The following is a 21,962-nucleotide window of genomic DNA, read 5'->3' as shown; positions in this document are numbered from 1 at the left end:
GGGGAGTATTTGGACGTTTTTGAACTTTCTATATTTTATCACATATAAGAGTGGGGTGATATGTTTTTAAATATAGTTATTTCAGGAGTAGGTTTGACATAGAGTATTGGTTATGAATATAAGAATCAAGAGTACAATTGAGAGAAGAAGTCACATGGGAGTGTGAAAAATAAAGAAGTTTTTAACATAAGATTTTGGAGGTAGGGTTTGAAGAATCACATGAAAATGCAAATGATACGTGAAATAAGATGACTTAAGAGATAGAGAAGTAGTCAGAGATGGTGGGAGAATCATGACGTTTTGGATTTAGGGGTAAAAGATCGTAGTTGTGGAATGAAAGTGTTTAAAGTAAAGTTAGAGTAAAAAATAATTGTTTTAAAAAACAATCTAGGTGTAAAAATGTTGAAATTTGGGGGGAGAAAAATCTATATATAGGTTTTTGACGAATTATATCAATCTTTGGAATCAAGAAGGGAGAAAAATCAATGTAAAATAAGAACTCAAGTTTGTGACGAATTATATCTATCTTTGAAATCAAGAAGAGAGAAAAATCGATATATAAACTTATTAAGGGAAGAGAAAAATACGAGATTTGGATCAAAAAATGAAGTGTGTTAAAAATGAAAATGACAAAGTCTTGGTTAAAAAAAAATTATAAAGGATAAATGGAAGATAACCACGCATAATAACAAAGCAATTATTAAAAACATGGATCATGAGGGAAAAAACTCCTAAAAGCAATATAACTTCTAAATTTTGTAAAGACGGCTCAGTCACTGTAAGAAAATAATTAACCAACACTCAAATAAATGCTTATACATGAAAGTAGTTAATTAAAAGCAGGAAAACAGTGAACAACAACGATAAAAATCCACAATAAATAGCATTTATTTGTTAACTAGTTCTAAACTATATATAGTAAAAGAATATTTTCTTTTTAAAATTTAGAGCTAATACTAATGTATATCCAGAAACCAGAATTTGTTGAGATTTAGCACATAATTACTACTATAACCAATAAGAACAACTCATCAATATGAGAAACTGCATCATTGAGAAGCGAAACTTTCTCCATCTATCATTTTAAACTTAAAAAAAATATCAATTCAAATACTAATTGTTTTAATTAAAAGATCACCAGAGGTGCAGCTTTCTTCATAACTTCAATAGCTTCATTCAACACCAATCTTTCTGTCTCATGCCTAGTTAAATATGGCATTCATTTATGCTATCCTTTTAGAGGATATAAAGATACATATGCATGTTGAAAAATAAAGTTACCAATGGGTAGGTGTTTCAAGGATTGAGTGCTATTTTGGTCAAGTTTTCTATGCATCCATCCAAGTAATCATTGAGTTCTTCCTCAAAGAACAAAGTTGAATTAATTTGTATCCTCATGTGCAGGTGAAAATCAAGTTCAAAGATGTTCCGTGCCAGCCAAAGAACTAGGATTCAACGCTCCGCGCCTACCAAAACCCAATAACATGATGCCCATTCATTCCACATGTTCCACCAAACCAAAAATATACGGAATTTTTTTATCCCATCCTATGGGATGGAAAAACACCCTCTAAAAAATTCAAAAAATTCAAAACACCCTCTTAAAACATACACCATGTATCCCATTCTAAAAGTCATTTTACACGTTTATTGTTCTGAAGATGTATTTTCGTTTAGGGTTTACGAAGATGCATCTCCGTACCCTATCAGAACAGTGCATGTTATGCTTATTTTATGGTTTACGCAACTGGAAGTGATGATTTATAAATGTTAAGAATCCTCCTATGTGATGAGATTTAAACCATACAATTGATATGAAAAATGACATATATAAATTCAAATGGTCAAAAAATGACATATATAAATAAAGTCGAAATACACGATAAAGTAGAATGAAGTGAAAATAAAATACAATCCATAATAAATTCAAAGTATAGCTATTATATACTACTGCACTACTGCAAATGTCGGACTCCATCTCCTCTGGCTCCTCTGGCTCCTCCGACTCCTCGGGCTCCTCGACATTCAATATCCCCGTCCTCCGGCGCAGTCTCCTGTACATCAATGCCTCTCGTGCCTCCGTCATGATGGCATCTAGGACCTGTCTCATATAATACCAATCAGGGAATATACCTCTGTCAATTCATGTCTGCTCAATTTCCACTATGCAATGACATCTAGGCAAGACATCATGATCATGATCTAAATGTGCCTACTACTCCTATAGTATCTCCTGATTAGCTGACCTCGGTGGATCTTCTGGAGCAGCCTACACCATATATGGTTGTGACACTCTGAAGAACCACCTGATGTACCCATCGACGTAGTTCTAATCTCTCTCAGCTATGATACTCTGTGCCTCCTCCGGTACCAGATGATTATGATAATCATCAAACATGTCATCCATCTCTCTACGTGTCATAGCAGGAGGTGCAGAGACAACATGATGTTTGAGAATGGTCTAAGTGAAGGCAGAGAAAAACAAGAAAGGGGATTTGAATTATTTTCACGGATAATAAAAACTTTTAGCAACGCTACACACACAAAGATAATAATAAACAACACAGAAGTTTATCCTAGTTCACTTGAAAATCAAAGCTACTCCAGTCCATCCGGTCAAGGTGATTTCACCTTCAATATGGACTTAATCCAATAGTCTAGAAAGATTATAACAAATGTCTAAGAGTACAACGATCTCTTAGCCCTCTCAAGTCTATAGACTTCACAGGTCACTTGAGGAATTTACAACAACTATTTTAGAATTACAAGAATGTATTTGGTGCTTCTAGATAAGCAATATGAATACAAAAAAACAATGATTAATGATCACACTTATAGCAATAACTCATGTGTGATGACTTAAAACAATAATTTAGTATATGACTTAATCTTGATGTGCATAATTCTTGTGTGATAACTTCGTGTCTTGGTATGATGATAGTTGGGTCTCTTTATAGTGCTTGGAGATGATACCGTTGAATAAAGCATTAATGATGATATCTTGCTAATTATGAGACTTAATGACATTAATTTTATTGTCCTTTCCATAGAAGTTTTGGAGAGTATTCAATATTATCCATATAGAGATTCATACCATACTTGGAATACTTCTTCGTTAAGTTATTGATTATGATTTGTTGGGCGTGATTCAGAGTGCGCGGAGTTCAGATTCTTTTCTCAGACCTTGTATTCTTTAAATAGTTGTCTGCTGTGTCTTCTTCAGAAGTTCTTTGACTAATCTTTAATTAGAGGGTCTTCTGATGTAAGGATCCTCAAGGTTTTCATATGTGGGATCTTCAGATGCAGATTTTCCAGAGTCTTCAGATGATAAATTCTGTGAGTGATTCTTTTAGACATGCTTGTCTTTAGCGTGGGATAAGATATCTTTAACTCTGAGTCAGCTGTTCTGGAATTTGTGTGGTGTTAGATGTGGTTTCATCAGATTCATTTTTTGTTAGAGTCCTGCACACTTAGAAAAATTTATTAGGATACTAAGTTTCACTCTTTGTTATCATCAAAACTTAGAGATAAATTGCAGAACCAAAATCTTGTTCTAACAATCTCCCCCTTTTTGATGATGACAAAATTTTAGACTGTTGATGAAACAATGATACTTCACAATATTTAGAGGAAAATAAATTCAGAGTCAGATATAGTATGACTCCCCCTGATATTAACAAGCTCCCCCTAAATATGATACTTAGAGACTTTAAAGTTTCTTACCAGAGCCTCTTATGTTACTTAACTTGTTTCTCAAATATTTATTTTGATACTTCCTGTAAGAAAACTTAGACTGTGCAATATATTTAGAGTTTTAGGATATAAGCAGTGCATTGTGAGAGTCAAATATTTATTTCATCAGAAGGCTGTTTATTTATTTCTCCCTCTTTTTGTCAAACTAAAAAAAAATATAACAGAGAATAACATGTAGTGCAAAACAAAATTTTATTAAGATAATCTAAGAGAAGTACAGAGAAGAAAAACCATAGAGGCCAAAACACTTAAAGGAAAACACAAAACAGAAAACCCAGGGTGCCTAAAGGTTTGGAGGAGGAGGCATCCTCTGAAGTAGTTGGGTGAGAAGATTCTGAATGCTGAAGTTAACTAAATCTTGCTTGTTGAGTTTGGCTCACACAAGTTATTGTTCCTTCTGAAGTTCTTCTAGAGTCTAGAGCACCAATGGAGCGATGTCAGATGTCGATGACTCACCTCGAGTCAGAGCAACTTCATTAGACTTAGTAGCTTCCTCTGCAGCAATGCGTGCTACTTCTTCAGTGTCAACCTTAGCTTTAGCTTCAACAGCAGCAACAACCTCAACAACCACTTTTTCTTCGGCTTCCTTTCTCGCATGCTCTTCAGCTTCCACTCTTGCCTTTTCTTCAGCTTCCTGGCGTGCTTTCTCTTCTGTCATGTTGATGGAGATAAGATGGTCCACCATCCCACTCTCTATCAGGACGTCAGAGATGAGCCTTCCCAGAGGTATGTAGTTTCTGGGCTTTATGTGATTTCTTGTATCCATGACTGAACCCCTCAGATACTTGAATAGAAAGGAGGGCATATTCAACTTCCATCCCTTATGGAGGCAATACATGATACATTTCTGATCCGTATTGATGTAGTCATATGAGTTTGAAGCTGGACAGTGGTGGATGGTGCCTAGAATAATCTTCAACCAGACCCTCAGATTCTGGTGAAGTTCCCTGTTCTTGGAGGTTTTCCCTTCTGGATTCTGTTTGAAAATTATGGGGACTATCTCATGAGAAATGTATTTTTGCATAGGGTTGGTATTATAGATCCTTCTGCCCCCAATTTTCTCCATGTCCAGAAGCTTGACTATGGACTTTTCTATCATGACCATTTTGACTCCCAGGACGTAGGAAACAATACAATGGTCGTCGGAGTCTGCAAATCTCCAGAATTCCTTAACGAGGAAGGTGTAGACAGGACCGTAGAGCCTCTGGAAGTAATTTCCCCAGCCTTGTTTCTCAAGTTTTGCAGTGAGATCAATGCCATTACGCTTTAAGTTTTCACAGTCCACTAGATATTCACAAAGAACTTCGAACTTTTCAAATGGCATTGCAAGGTTAATGTGAGGGGGACAATTAAGAACATGTGGTTCCTTGTAAGCTGTTATTGAGGTTGTAGCAGTTTAAGTAGTTATTCGTTGTGGGGCTTCAGTATATTGTTCAGTTGCTTCCATTTGTTGAGAATAGTTGTAGACCTGTTATTGTTGAGAGTCCATTTGGAGAAGATGAAGATTGCTGTTATTGATGAAGGTTGAAGAATGTCAAAGAACTTGTAGAGAATTTGAGCACACGTGGGTTTGTGTAGGTTTGTGAGTGAAAAATGTGAGAGTGAGAAATGTGAAAAGTATATATACACAACATTTAGCATGCAAAACGACAACGTTAAAGGAGAATAGGAAACACCAAAAATAATTAGTTCAAAAACCTAAGCTGACACGCTTGGGAGAATTAATTGCAGCTAATGATGGTTGTCTAGTCTAAAAAATATGCACACTGCTCGAGGAAATCTCAACGGTTTGTTTCTTGAGTTCTGATCTAGACAGTTGTCTAGAAGATCCAAGGCCACACGTTTGAGAAACCACATGTTGATGTTTCTGACATCAAGAATACTAAAGGCTTTCTGATTTAGAGGGATTCTAATCCAGATAACTTCTAACTGGTAGAAGTATCAGAACCAGAACCAGATGACCAACAATGATTAAGTCGGAGCCTATTTTGATAGATCAGAAGAGAAACATGAGTTCAGAATCATTCTGGGCAATCTTCCATGTTTAAATGTTTCAGAATGAAGGAGAATCTATCTTTAGTTAAGAGTTTTTTTGAAGATATCAACATATTGATGGTCAATATATATGAATTTTAAACTCATTACCCCTTTCTAAACATAACCTCTGATAAAATGATGTTTAGTTTCTATTTGCTTCGCTATGGAATGTAAAATAGGGTTCTTACTTAAACATATGGCAACAATTTTGTAACAAAAGATAGGGATGTTACTCTCATATATCTGAAAGTCCTCAAGCTAATTTTTCATCTAGAGCATATGGGTATTGCATAGTGAAGCTGAGATGTATTCTACTTCTGCAATTGAGAGTGCAATGATTGATTGTCTTTTGCTAGCCCATGAGATGAGGTTTCCTCCCAGAAACTGACAGTTCCCAGATGTGCTTTTACGTTCCAATCTATCTCCAGCGTAATCTGTATCACAATACCTAGAAAGACTATACTCTGATGTTTTCTTATACATCAGGCCCAAGTTAGGTGTTCCTTTCAGATACTTTAGGATTCTCTTAACAACAGTTAAGTGAGATTCCTTTGGATCTGACTGGAATCTGGCACAGAAAATTCTTGACATACATAGGGGTTAGCAGAACCAAAAATTATGTCATCAACATATATCTGACAGATCATAAGGTCATTTCTGATGTTTTTATAGAAGAGAGTGGAATCGACTTTTCCTTTGATAAAATCATTTTCCAGAAGAAAAGAACTTAGTCTTTCATACCAAGCTCCGGGAGCTTGTTTCAGACCATAAAGAGATTTTTTCAGTTTAAAAACATGTTCTGGACATTTTGAGTTTTCAAAACCAGGAGGCCGATGAACATACACCTCTTCAGAAATATATCCATTCAGAAATGCACTTTTGACATCCATCTGATATAGTTTGATGGAGTAATTTACAACAAAAGTTACAAGTAGATGGATAGATTCTAACCTAGCGACTGGAGCAAATGTTTCATTGTAGTCAATACCTTCTTGTTAACTATAACCTTGTGCCACCAGTCATGCTTTGTTTCTGACCACTGCACCCTTTTCATTGAGTTTGTTTCTGTACACCCATTTGGTTCCAATCACGTGGGTTACCTTGGGTTTTGGTACAAGATCTCAGACATCATTCTTTGCAAATTGATCAAGTTCGTCTTCCATTGCCAGAATCCATTCTTTGTCTTGAAGTACTTCTTTACAAGATGTTGGCTATATCAGAGATACTAGTCGCAGAAGTGTTTCTTCAGAACCTTTGAATGTTGATCTTGTTCTGACATGGTCATTTTTGTTCCCCAGAATCACTTCTTCAATTTTTTTTGTCTATTTCTTGATCATTTCTAATTGACTGTGACTTCAGGTGCTTCTGACGTTCCCTTTTTTGCTTCTTCAGATTCTTTAGTCTTTTCATCAGAACCTGCAAATGTTATCTCCAATTCTGCAAAATTCTCAACTAACTTTGACTTCTTAGGGTCAAGCTTATCATCAAATCTGACATGTATTAATTCTTCAACAATTAGTGATTATCTATTGTTTACTCTATAGCCTTTAGAGTGTTTTGAGTATCCAAACATAATACATTTTTATGCTTTAGAGTCAAACTTGTTCAAATTATCTTTAGTATTTAAGATAAAACAAGAACATCCAAAGGGAGGAAAAAATGAAATGTTGTGTTTTCTTCCCTTACACAGTTCATAAGGAGTCTTCTCCAGAGTAGGTCTAATAGAGATTCTATTATGAATATAACACGCTATATTCACAGCTTCATCCCAGAAGTGCTTGGCTACATTTGTTTCATTGATCATGGTTCTGGCCATTTCTTGGAGAGTCATATTCTTCCTTTCTACAACTTCATTTTGTTATGGAGTTCTAGGACAGGATAAATCATGGGATATTCCATTTGAATAAAAAAGATCTTCAAAAAGTTTGTTTTCAAATTCGCCACCATGATCACTTCTGACTTAGATGATTTTAGAGTCAAATTCATTTTACACTTTTGAGCAGAAACTAGTGAACACAGAATGTGAGTCATTCTTGTGTCTGAGGAATTTTACCCATGTCCAACGACTATAATCATTAACAATGACAAGTCCATACTTCTTATCATTAACTGACGTTGTCTTAACAGGTCCAAATAAGTCAATCTGTAGAAGTTCCAAAGGCTTGGAGGTAGAAACAACATTTTTATTTTTGAAAGTTGTTTTAGAAAATTTTCCCTTCTGACATGCCTCACAAAGAGCATCTAAAGAAAACTTCAACTTAGATATGCCTTTAACTAACTCAAGTTTATTTAGCTGAGAAATCCTTCTCATGCTAATGTGATCCAAGCGTCTATGCCACACCCATTGCTCTTCATTTACAGACATTAAATATTTTAAATTTTGATCTTTTAGATCTGAAAGCTTAATTTTGTTAATGTTGTTCTTCCTCTTACCAGTGAAAATGACCGTGCATTTTTCTGATTAATAGCTTTGCACGTTTTTTGATTGAACATTATATCATAACTGTTATCACTTAATTGACTTATGGATAACAAGTTATGCATTAATACTTCTACGTAAATGACATTAAAAATAAAGGGAAGAAATCCATTACCAACCATTCCAGATCCTATGCTTATTCCTTTCTGATTTCCTTCAAAGCCTACGAAGCCAGCGTCTTTAAGTCTTAAGCTTTGGAATGTATGCTTTCTTCCCGTCATGTGTCGCGAGCATCCAGAGTCCAGGTACCATGATTGGTGTTTTAACTCTGCTTCATAAGATATCTGCAACATATACTATTTTATCTTTTGGTACCCATAATCTTTTGGGTCCTTTATGATTAGTTCTCCCAGAGTTTCTGGAAACTTTGGGTTTTCTGGCATTATTAAGTCTTTATGTTTGTGTATGTGTGTAATGATAAGAAAAAGGAGATTTAGGGTTGTCTTCTGCAGAAGGTATTTGCTCATCTTCATCAGAGTCATATCCAATTCCTCTTTTCTTATTGTGACTAACACCATAAATCATAGAAGCCATTTTGCTTCTTTCAAGCCCATTTTTCATAAATTTCTGAAAAGCTTTTTCATATTTATATATGATGGTGTCAGAAGTTGGTGATGCTTTGGAAAGAGTTTCTTCAAGTTTTAAACATTTTTTGGTTGAAAATTCATTTTCTTTTTCAAGGACAAAATTGTTTCCTTTAAGTTCAGAAACTTCTTTCTCAAGCTTATCACACTCTTCAACAGTTTCTTCATGGACCCTTTTTAGGATCTTGAATTTCTATCAAAGCTTCTGATAAGAGCTTAGAGATTCTGATAAACAGGCTTCCAGATCAGAGCGAGAGAAATCAGAAAATTCCTCTTCAGAGTCAGAATCCTTTTTGGATGAACTTCCAGATGCGGTAGCCATGAATGCAACATTTGCTTGTTCCTCTTCAGAGTCAGATTCTGAAGCGTCAGATTCAGAGTCATCCCATGTTGCCATGAGCCTCTTCTTAGTTTTGAAAGAGTTTTTCTTGAATCCTTCTTTTCTGGAACTCTCTTTCTTGAGCTTTGGACATTCGTTTCTGTAGTGTCCTGGTTATTTACATTCATAGCAGGTCACCTCTTTGTTTGGTCTGCCTCTTGAAGTTGACTCAGAACGATCTCCCTTCTGTCTGGGTCTTCTGAAGTTGTTATTCCCTTTTCTCTAGAGTTATTTGACTCTTCTGGATAAAAGAGATAACTCTTCTTCATCGTCCGAATCTTCCTTTTCAGAGTCATCATCATCTTCTTCTTCAGCTTGAAAGGCTTTGTTCCTTTCTGGCTTTCTTCTTTCTGATTTGGACTTTAGAGCCACTGATTTTCTTTTCTTTTGAGGTTCGTCTTCCTCTAGCTCTATCTCATGACTCTAGAGAGAGCTGATGAGTTCTTCCAGGCTTATGTTGTTCAGATCCTTGGATAAATTTAAAGCAGTAACCATAGGTATCCTTTTCTTTGGAAAACTTCTGATTATCTTTTTGACATGATATGCAGTTGTGTATCCTTTGTCCAGAACCTTGAGTCCTGCAATTAAAGTTTGGAATCTAGAAAACATTACCAGTACAACTTCATCATCCTCCATTCTGAAGGCTTCATATTTTTGGATTAAGGCCAGAGCCTTAATATTTTTGACTTGATTATTTCCTTCGTGAGTCATCTTTAGGAAATCAAATATTTCTTTAGCTGTTTCCCTATTGGTGATCTTTTCGTACTCATTGTAGGATATAACATTCAACATAACAGTTCTGGCTTTATGGTGATTCTTGAAGTCACGGTTCTGATCATCACTCATTTTGTTTCTTGCAATGAAAATACCAGGAGAAGATACAAGTGGTTCATAACCATTTGTAACAATGTCCCATAGGTCAACGTCATAGTCTAGAAAGAAGCTTTTTCAATTCTGTCCTTCCAATAATCAGTTTTCTCTCCATCGAATACTGGTGGTTTAGGGTTGTATCTATCTCTTTCATTGGTGTTAGCCATAATGTTTTCTCACACTAGATCTGTCTACACTATTAAGTGTTTGATTCAAAAATCAATAACAGAGCCGAAGCTCTGATATCAATTGAAGGTAGAGAAAAACAAGAAAGGGGGGTTTGAATTGTTTTCATGGACAATAAAAACTTTTAGCAACGCTACACACAAAGATAATAATAAACAACACAAAAGTTTATCCTGGTTCACTTGAAAATCAAAGCTACTCCAGTCAGCCTGGCCAAGGTGATTTCTCCTTCAATAAGGACTTAATCCAATAATCTAGAAAGATTACGACAAACGTCTAAGAGTACACCGATCTCTTAGCCCTCTCAAGTTTATAGACTTCACATGTCACTTGAGGAATTTACAACAACTATTTTAGAATTACAAGAATGTGTTTGGTGCTTCTAGATAAACAATATGAACATAAAAAAAACAATGATCAATGATCACACTTAGAGCAAGAACTCGTGTGTGATGACTTAAAACAAAAATTTAGTATATGACTTAATCTTGATGTGCTGAATTCTTGTGTGATAGTTTCGTGTCTTGGTATGATGATAGTTGGGCCTTTTTATAGTGCTTGGAGATGATACCGTTGAATAGAGAATTGATGCTGATATCTTGCTAGTTATGGGACTTAATGACATTAATTTTATTGTCTTTTCCATAGGAGTTTTGGAGAGTATTCAATATTATCCATATAGAGATTCATACCATACTTGGAATACTTCTTCGTCAAGTTATTGATTATGATCTATTGGGCATGATTCAGAGTGCGCGGAGTTCAGATTCTTTTCTCAGGTCTTGTATTCTTCAGATAGTTATTTGTTGTGTCTTCTTCAGAAGTTCTTTGACTGATCTTTAATTAGAAGGCTTTCTAATGTAAGGATCCTCAGAGTTTTCATATGTGGGATCTTCAGATGTCTTCAGATGTAGATTTTCCAGAGTCTTCAGATGACAGATTTTGTGAGTGATTCTTTTAGACATGCATGTATTCAACATTAGGTAAAATATCTTTAACTATGAGTCATCTGTTCTGGACTTTGTGTGATGTCAGATGTTGTTTCATCCGATTCATTTTTCGTTAGAGTCCTGCACACTTAGAAAATTTTGTTAGGGTACCAAAATGTTTTACTCTTTGTTATCATCAAAACATAGAGATAAATTGCAGAACCAAAATATTGTTCTAACATTAAGTATAGCAGAACTACCACATCACACATTCAAGCAAATGAGGAGCAATGAGACCCGATCCGCAAGCCAACCATCCTGAGTATAGCACTATGTCGTCAAATGGCCGCATAACAGTAATCGACATAGCTATTGAAGTGCATGTCCTCGACAACCAATCATTCAAGATATACTTTGAATGACTCTATCGCATGGTTCCCTCTAAGCGGGGAAAACATAGACGCACACGACATATTCTTAGTATAAGTCGACAAACAAGAACAACCAGAGATGTATGGGAAATGCTGGAGGATCCAAGCTTGAAAAGTGTTGGAACACACGAATCATCAGAAAGGGCATTGCAAATATTAATGAAAATGACACAAAAATATTAAAAGACCAATAAATATTACTGTCAGTATTGTGATGCTTCCTGTGACCTGCTTCATCTTCCACCTACAACCCTATAATAACTTTGAATACAAGTAGACCAAACAAGCATCCCTAGTTATACTCATTGACCCGCCCGAAGTCCTCGAAGTATCGTAGATAGAAAACATCCACATAAATTGCACTCTTGTCCATAAAAGTCGCAGTGCCAACCAAATATAGCAGGTATACTCTCATAGTATACGCTTTATGGAGCCCCACCTGCTCGTCATCGCCTCTAGCTTGCTCATCTCAAACGATCTTATATATATATATATATATATATATATATTATATATATATATATATATATATATATATATATATATATATATATATATATATATATATATATATATATATATATATATATATATATATATATATATATATGTATATATATATATATATATATATATATATATATATATATATATATATATATATATATATATATATATATATATATATATATATATATATATATATATAATTTTTTTTTCTTTTCAGGAATTCAAACCTACCATTCATGCAATTCCTACCCATTTCTTACATAAATAATCATTTTCTGCTAATTTACGAAAAAAATCATCAAAACATCAAAAATTTACAAATTTAGACTTTACTCCATAGTTGGATGCTGTCTCTGATGTACTTGATGTTGATTGAAGATTCTTTGAGCTTGAATGTTTGATTTTGGACTTGGTTGATGGAAAAAAATTGAGAGTTTGAGAAAGTTTTGAATTTTTTTAGAAATGAGGAATGAGAAGGGTTCTAGTGCGATTTAAGCTCCAATACCGTCGTGAGATGCATCTCCAAACTAAGGGTATTTTTGTATTTTCACGTGGTGCCTAAGTAATATATAGGGTGCATTAAGAAATTCATAGATATAAATACCTTTACAAAGGATTTTTAGGTACATAATTTCTAATCTCAACTTCCATTACAGTTATAAAAATCCTAAACTGACTTGGGCATTGGAATGCTAACCATGCAGGTACCCCCCTTGAACCACCATATCGGAGATTAACATCGTCTGTTCAAGATCGACATCGATCAATGATGTTGATTCGAGATAAAAATTTATAGTCGAAGAAGCATCATGACGATAACCTCTGATCCACGATATCGCTTTGCAAAATCACTTACGAAGAGCTTCCACAATCTCTTCCATTTCTGGTTCTGCAACAGAACAATGAATCCATCTACAGGAAATGACTTCCGAGTCCTACAATTTCCATGACTTCAGATCAAGATCTCAACATCGAAGAGCGATACCTATAGATGACAAATCAAAGCAGCATTCAGTCATCCGGTCCGATCTCTACGAATCTGCTCAAGCCATTCGATTTCTTCATTCGTGCCTCTCCAAATTCCAAAAGAGATGGCATTCAAAAGCGAGCACATGGGTTCACCAAATATGGATAGATTAGTCTCCATCTCAACCACGTCCTCACCGTCAAGATTTACGACTTCCTCAACAACTTCGAAAATCAACGGTGGAAATGGCCTCAGATCCAGATCTAGAGTCATGCAGACCTCCAAAGGTAAATTTTGAGAAAATTAGGCATACACCTTGCTGAATGCTGACTTGTCAGAGACACCAACGCTTTCCACTATGATTGGGATGGTTGCGTAGGAAACATCAATAAGGTGTCACAAGTTCGTAGTTAAAGGCGACCGAGTGTCAAAAGTTTATAGTTAAAACCAAACACCAAATAGATACCGAGGTGCATTTCGGGAATACCATATGAATTCCTCTAGATGCACCTATGTTTACACCAATCAGATAGTGAGGCAGGGCCCACTAGAGATGCCCATTAAGGAAGATCCCAAGCGCCCTCCATCAAAAGACCTGTCAGTATCAACATCCCATTAATATAGTTGGGAATAATCCAAGTTCTGTTTGAGAAGGGGACAAACAAGACGGGATGCATCATCCCTAGTCTCCCAAACCAACCAAGCATCCTTCAGGAATCTCGAAGAAGATCTGAATCCAAAGAAACTGGCCCACCTCAACCCTAGAAGCTAAAGATGAACGCATCCAGTAGAGCTCACACATCTCTTAAGCCAATGACCCATTCCTTCAAATCAATCAAACATCAAGCCACCCAGATAACACATCCAAGAACGAGTGATCGATACACACTTGCGACCGACAATAAGATTTAATTAATGTATTTGTAAATATATATATATATATATATATATATATATATATATATATATATATATATATACATTCTCACTGTTTTATTTCTTCCATGTCCCTTCTTTAGGGCATCAAAACGTGAATACACATTACAACAAACTGGGGTACAACCTAAAGTTGCATATTCCTAGGAGGAGACTGAAGTTCTATGTTCATCAAGTTCGATGAGAAAGAAAGCGCTCACATCACATATGGGGACATTGTTTTATTTCTTCCACGTCCCTTCTTTAGGGCATCAAAACGCGAATACACATTACAACAAACTGGGGTACATCCTAAAGATGCGTATTCCTAGGAGGAACTGAAGTTCTATGTTCATCAAGTTCGATGAGAAAGAAAGCGGTCACATCACATATGGGGACATTACAAGAGGTAAAATTCTATGATAAAGTATTGTGGGAAATGCCTTCACAATCACCATTAAAAATGTACTTTTAGTTAATGGGCTTAAACACAACCTACTTAACATTAACCAATTATGCAACAAAGAGTACGTCGTGGTTTTTGATACGCATAGTTGTTTAATTGATCATAAGGCAAGTAATGACATTATGTTTAAGGGTTCTAGCATTGATAATGTCTATATACTTGATCTAGATGATGTTAAAGGTATGGAATTAAGTGCTTAGTCACAAAGGGGGAAGACTCTTGATTATGGCATAAACGCTTAAGTAATTTGCATGTCGACTTAATAAATAAAATAACATTCAAGAATCTAGTGTTTGGTATTCCTAAAATAAATTTTTTAAAAGATAAATTATGTGATGCTTGCCAAATGGTAAAGCAAACGAGAGTTTCGTTTAAATAAAAAAGAAGTTGTTTTGACATTAAAACCTCTCGAGCTTCTCCACATAGACTTGTTTGGCCATTCGCGGACAAAAATTTTAGGAGGCGATTTTTACTGATTTCTGATTGATGATGCCTACTCTAGATTCACTTGGAAGTTATTTTTAACCCATGAGGATGAAAAATTATAGGCTTTCGTTGTTTTCGCTAAGCTTTTCCAATTTTTTTTTAGTTTAAAAATTATCACACTATGTAGTGATCATGGTGGTGAATTTGTTAACCATCAATTTTAAAAAATTTGTACCTAAAATTGGATTGCTCATATTTTCATGTCTGAGAAGTCCACAAAAAAATGACGTTATTGAGCTTAAAAATCGTGTTTCAGAAGAGTTGGCCCAAACCTAAATAAGAAAATGAGCCTACCTAAGTACTTCTGGGCGGATGCGATTAATACCGCATGCCATGTCTTAACTGGGTGAGCATTCGACCCATCTTAGAGAAGACAACCTACAAGTTATTTAAAGATAGAAAACTATATTTTTTATTTTCACATTTTTGGTTGCAAATGTTTTATTTTAAATAACAGAGAGGACAATTTTGGTAAACTCAATGTTGAGTCCCACAAATGGATATTCTTAGGGTACTCATCTACGAGTTAAACTTATAGGGTTTATAATTACAAAACTGCTTCTGTAGGAGAATCTATTCATGTTGTATTTGATGATTCCTCACCCCAAAAGATGGGGAAAGGTATTTGTTCTTATGTTTCAGGTGTGATAAAGGAGAAGTTGATAAACGGTGAAAGTTCCAACGAGAATGCTACTCCTTCAATAAAGGATGATTACATTAAGGAAGATAAATAGGAAAGCTTACGTGAGGATGACAAACAAGAGACCTCAAACCAATTGTCTTAATATTGGACAATCGCAAAAGATCATCCGTTAGATTAAATTCTAGGAGACATCAAAAGAGGTGTAAGTACTACATCACATGTCAATAATTTCTATAAGTACTCTAGTTTCATTTCTTATATTGAACCTAAATTGATATCCGATGCTTTACTTGACAAGGGATGGTTACTTTTAATGTAAGAAGAACTTATCTAATTTAAACATAATGACATTTCGGACCTTGTTTTGCGTTCAGTTGATAAAACCGTCATTGGGATTAGATGGATATTTAGGAATAAGATGGATGAAAATGGTGTAATTACTAGAAATAAATCAATATTAGTGGCAAAAGGATATAATCAAGATGAAATAATAGACTACAAGGAGACTTATGCTCCCATAGCTCGTCTAGAAGCTCTTGGACTCCTTTTGGCATTTGCTTGATGCCTGGATTTTAAGCTTTATAAATGAGTGTTAAATATACTTTTCTTAACGACCATATATATGAAGAGGTGTATGTCTCACAACCCCCAAATTTTAAGGATTACGATAATCCTAACCATTTTTTAAAATTGAAAAGAGCCCTCTATGGTCTCAAACAAGCTCCAAGAGCTTGGTATGAGCGATTGAATGGATTTTTAATCAAATAAGGATTCAATCTTGGGAAATTGGACACCACTTTGTTAATAATACGCAATGAAAAATACATTTTTTTAGTTCAAATATATCTAGATGATATTATTTTCCATTCTACTAATAAATCTCTTTGTCGAGAGTTTGCAAGTTTGATCCAGGGAGAATTTGAGATGTCTCTTATGGGACAAGTGACATATTTCTTAGGATTGCGAATCAGGCAAGCTAAAGAAGACACTTTCACAAGTCAAATGAAATAATGCTTATAGCTTCTCAAGAAGTTTGATACGAAAGATTTGAAGAATATCTCAACACCCATGGGTTCAAATGTGCTAATTGACAAAGACGGGAACATAATGGACTTCGATATAACTAGGTATATGGGTATAATCAGATCCTTAATCTATTTATGACAAGTAAGCCATATATCATGTTTAATGTCTGCATGTGTGCTAGATATCAAACATCACCTAAGGAATGCCGCTTTAAGATCGTAAAACGTATTTTTAGGTATCTTAGCGGAATCTCCCAATACGGTCTTTGGTATCCTAAAGGTGTTCCTTATAGTTTAATAGGTTTTTCTGATTCCGATTTTGTGGGGTGTATGTTGGATAGGAAAAGCACTAGTGGTACCTATCACTTATTTGGAACCTATTTAGTTTCTTGGCATAGTAAGAAGCAACATAATGTTACTCTTTCTACCATCAAGGCTGAATATGTAGCTGCTGGTAGTTATTGTGCACACGTATTTTGGCTAAAGCTGCAATTACTATCTTATGATTTAAAAAATGGTTGCATTTTGATTAAGTGCGATAATACTAATGAAATAAGCGTCACTAAGAATCTGGTACTTCATTCACGGACCAAACACATTAAGATCCGACATCATTTTCGTAGAGATCATGTTGAAAAAAGGGATATTATTTTTGAATACATTGACACTAAAAGCCAACTTGTTGACATTTTTACAAAACCATTGTCATCAGAGCCTTTTCATAAGATCTATAGGGATTTGGGAATCTTATGTTCCCCGTGCTTTGAATAGAATAAGAAGTCTATTTACTTTCATTTGCTATGTATATTTTGTTTTCACTAACACAATTTCGTAGCAAATCATACTTTTTCCGACTATATTGGTATGTCTATATAACTCTTGTATATAGTTTTATACCATTATGCGTATGTTGTTTTGGATCATTAGGTTTCTAAGTACCTTCTTTACTTTACTCGTTCATATCTAGCATATGTTTTCATTGTTCTTCTTTGCATTTCAGTCTTTTTAAACACGTGTTACTAATTATGTGCGTTCAAGAATATGTATACTTATTCATGAATTATTTATGTTGTTAATGCATTCCTTTACATGATAGTTTAGATCACTTAATTGTATGTTGTTGAATGTTGCTGCATGTCTATCTTTCAGTTTGTTGCATCTAGTATGTCTATCTTCGTGTTTTGTAACTAATCTTTGTTGTTGTATATTCTTCTTAGTTGTTTAGATCATATGTTCATAAGGAATTATTTGTTTATGGTTTGTTATTTGGTTTTTAGACTCATTTCGATGTATCTCATTTTGATGTTGTCAAATGGGAGAAGTTGTAATGTTAGTATATAATTGTTTTATACGTTTTATGGTGTGTTTTGTGTGCAATGTTTCAGGGGGAGCACAAGCGTTTTTTTTTGCTTTTGGCTGAAAGTCGACTCAACTCCAAGTGAAAGCTTTCCAATCATTAAAAAGCGGGAGACTAAAGCTGCATATCCCTAGGGGGAGACTGAAGTTGCATGTGCCTGACACATTCAAGGGGAGAACCCCGATACAATGGTTTTGTTCTTGTCTTATCGCTTTCATTTTTATTTGCTTTTGTTTATTTAGTCTCCTTCATAAATTCACATCATCCCCAAATCATAGTTATATCAATTAGTTTTAACATGCATAAACCAATGGTTATATTTGAGCTTGATCATGATGCTTTTAGTTAATTGCATGAGTGTTAGATGCCCAAAAGTGCTTATTTGAGCTATCATATGTGGGCATCTTTCACTCTTTTTCCTTGCTAAAATTGTCAAAACCACATTTGTTTTACATGGAATGCATTACATTGATAAACAAGCTTGGTGCCTTTGATGTGGGTGTTATTGTGCAGGAAAGGCATGAATTAATTGATAATAAAGACACAAGAGAATTGGCAAAGGAACCAAAGAATACAAGCATTTCATCTGCCTGCTCGCTAGGCGAGACTGTGGCGAAGCTTTTGGTTCGCTAGGCGAGCTCCTGGCGAAAAGCTCCAGTAAATTAGCAAATTAATTCGCTAGGCGAGCTCAAGGCGAATGTGGTAGCGAGTTCATTCTGTTTTGGTGAAAAACGCAGCCAGCACTCACTCGCTAGGCGAAGCTCTAGCGAGTCCCCAGCGAGCATTCCAGTAGCAAAACCTCTCAACCTCGCTGGGGCGAAGGTTGAGGCGTGTCCTTCGCTAGGCGAAGGTATGTTCGCTAGGCGAACATCACAGTTCAGCAAGCCCTGTTTTCTCTGGGCGCAGGGGCCTTTTGTGCCCATTTTAGACCCTCGCTAGGCGAGCCATTCTGCTCGCCTAGCGAACATGACAGACCAGCTGAGGTCTATAAGTAGCAGGTGCCACTTTTGAGCACCATACCTCATTTTTACCAACTTTTCCATTTCTGTACTTTTTCTAGATATTTTTGCAGCATTGTTTTGGGAGCTCTTATGCCCTAGTTTTTCATTTCTCTTCATCTAGCAACCATCTTCCACAAAAAGAAGGTGGATTCCCATCCAACTTCGATTATCCGACTTGGATGTTGATCAACCTTCTTTCCTTACTTGCCGACCAAGCTACCATGAAAATGAGTAGCTAAGTCATCCATTTGTCAAGGTTAGATGTAGGTGATTTCTAGCTTTGTGTGTAAATGTAAGGATCCTCATATGTAAACTCTTTAACGGTAAATATATGATGAAAACTTTGTTTCTATTTAAAACTCTTTGTGTTGGTTTATGATCGAGAGATGTTTACCGATTCTTGACCTAGGTTTTCATCCAAACTTGTTTGTTAGCTAGAGATAGTAACGAATGATTTTGTTCACCATAAGGTTGAACCAAAAGGTTGTCATTTTGATAGATTGTGTTCGAGAGAAACAATGGATCAAAATGGCAAAACTCACAATGGGTGTTCGAGAGAAACGCATTGAGAGGACCTTGTGAAATTATTTATCATCTAAAGGAGTTTATAAGATTGTTGACCGAGCTAATACATGCAAAGTGATCATTGAAACCTAACTTTGACAATATTTCTCATTTAATCAAAACATAACTTTTACCGCAATTAATTACTTTGAATGCAAGATAACTTGATTAAAACCAAAACCCTATTGTTACATTAAGTTAAGATTAATTCAACCATTGAACGGCAGTGATATCTTACAATCTCTGTGGATACGATAACAAAAACCCGACACGAAATATACATTCCAACAAAATGGCGCCGTTGCCGGGGATTGTAAATTGATATTGCGAGCATCGCAATGATTGTTTAAGTTTTAGCTTGTGAATTTTTGACTTGTGCTTGTAATTTGTTTGGTTTAGTGTGCAGCTTACGTTTTATGCGAGGGCAAATCCCTGTGGACGAACTTCTTTTTGATCCTGAGATCGAGAGAACCGCAAGGAGGCTCAATAGCAAAACGAGACGTAGGAGGCAACAGGCTAGACAACGCCAAGAGCAAGGAGAAAGTTCTTCTACCACAAATCCACACCCATTCATACCAAACATGGAGCCACAACCACCACCACCTATTTCTACTCCATGTATCAATAGTCCAAGGAACACCGCTCAGTTTGCCAACCAAACAGGAAGGCAAGCTGAGATGAAGACGGGAACTCTGAATTTATTATATGGGAGTCCATTCACCGGAATGGACCATGAAGACCCATTTGCTTTTCTCACAAAATTTTATGAGATAGCATTGGCTGCCGGAGTGGATCAGGCTCAGGAGCTTCCGTTGTTCAGACGATTATTTCCCCACGCTTTGCTCGGTAAAGCAAAGGATTGGTATCTCGATCAAACACCTGCCGTAATGACAGACTGGAACGTGTTAGAGGAGAAATTCATTGAAAGATTTTTCTCCCATAACCGATTCATGGAATCAAAGACGGCCATCTCGGTGTTTTCTCAAGGAACCAGTGAATCTTTGAATGAAGCGTGGGAGAGATTCAAGTCCATGCTTAGGAAATGTAAAGGGCATGGATTTGATGAATTAACTCAAATCCATATCTTCAGAAATGGACTTCAACCAAACTGCAAAACGTTGTTGGATGCCACCTCGGGTGGCTCGTTGATGTCAAAAAGTGCCGAAGAAGCCACAAACATTATTAATCACATGGCTTTGAATGATCTTCAGAGTCAAAGTCGTGGAAATTCTTTGAAGAAGGCGGGAGTGCTTGAGTTAGGGACGAATGATGCCATCCTAGCCCAAAACAAGCTCATCTAACAACAAGTGGAACTCTTAACGCAACAAATCAAAGAGTTAAGAGAACCGTCAAAAGCTAAACAAATAGCTTGTTGTGAACTTTGTAAAGGTGAACATGACACCGGATTTTGTCCACCTCCCGGTTTTGACGAAGTAAACTACATGGCCAATCAACGGGACTATCAACCGAGACAACAACAACCTTATCAACCGCACCCTCAACAACAACAACAACAACAACAATTCCAAGGGAACCAAGGGTTCCAACCTAGAAGCAACTATTATCATAACCAAGGTTATGGAGGTGGTTCTTCTAGCCGTCAAAACCCTCCCCAAAATCCGTATCAATCTCAACAACCGCCGATAGTCAATTCTAAATTGGAAGAGACATTGACGCAATTCATGCAAATGTCAATGGCCAATCAAAAGAGTAATGACGCGGCCATAAAAAATCTTGAAACTCAAGTTGGGCAACTTGCCAAGCAACTCGCTGAACAACAAACCGGTCCTTCTTTTTCGGCTAATACGCAAACAAATCCTAAGGAGCATTGTAAGGCGATTATGACGAGAAGTGGGAGGGAGTTGGGTAGTGAAAATGAAAAAAGAGTTGAGAGTGAACAAAGAGAGAAAGAGAAAGAAATTGAGGAGGAAATAGTGGAGGAAAATGTTGATGGTGAAGTAGGAGTGTGGAGTGATGAGGAAGTAGTTGAAAAGAATAAAAATAATGGTGAAGTTGAAAAAGAAAAAGGTGTGGAGATTGAGGAAAATAAAAGTGATGAGGTAATAAGGGAGGTAGTGAAGAAGCCTCGATGGAAAAGTGCTAGAGTTGCAAAGGGAAAGGAGGTAGTGAGCGCTACTCCTATCCAAAACCTTCCTTACCCTCATGCTCCTTCCAAAAGGGAGAATGAACGACATTACGCCCGGTTCATGGATATTTTTAAACAGTTGCAAATCAACATTCCGTTTGCTGAAGCCTTGGAACAAATGCCAAAGTATGCCAAATTCATGAAGGACATACTAACCAAAAAGCGGAGGTATACGGAACCGGAGACCATCGTCCTTGATGCGAGCTGTAGTGCCATTATTCAAAGGACGCTTCC

The sequence above is a fragment of the Lathyrus oleraceus genome, chromosome 1 (genome assembly GCF_024323335.1).
Source record: "Lathyrus oleraceus cultivar Zhongwan6 chromosome 1, CAAS_Psat_ZW6_1.0, whole genome shotgun sequence".
Classification (NCBI taxonomy): Eukaryota; Viridiplantae; Streptophyta; class Magnoliopsida; order Fabales; family Fabaceae; genus Lathyrus; species Lathyrus oleraceus.
Note: the sequence above shows the minus strand (reverse complement) of the source record.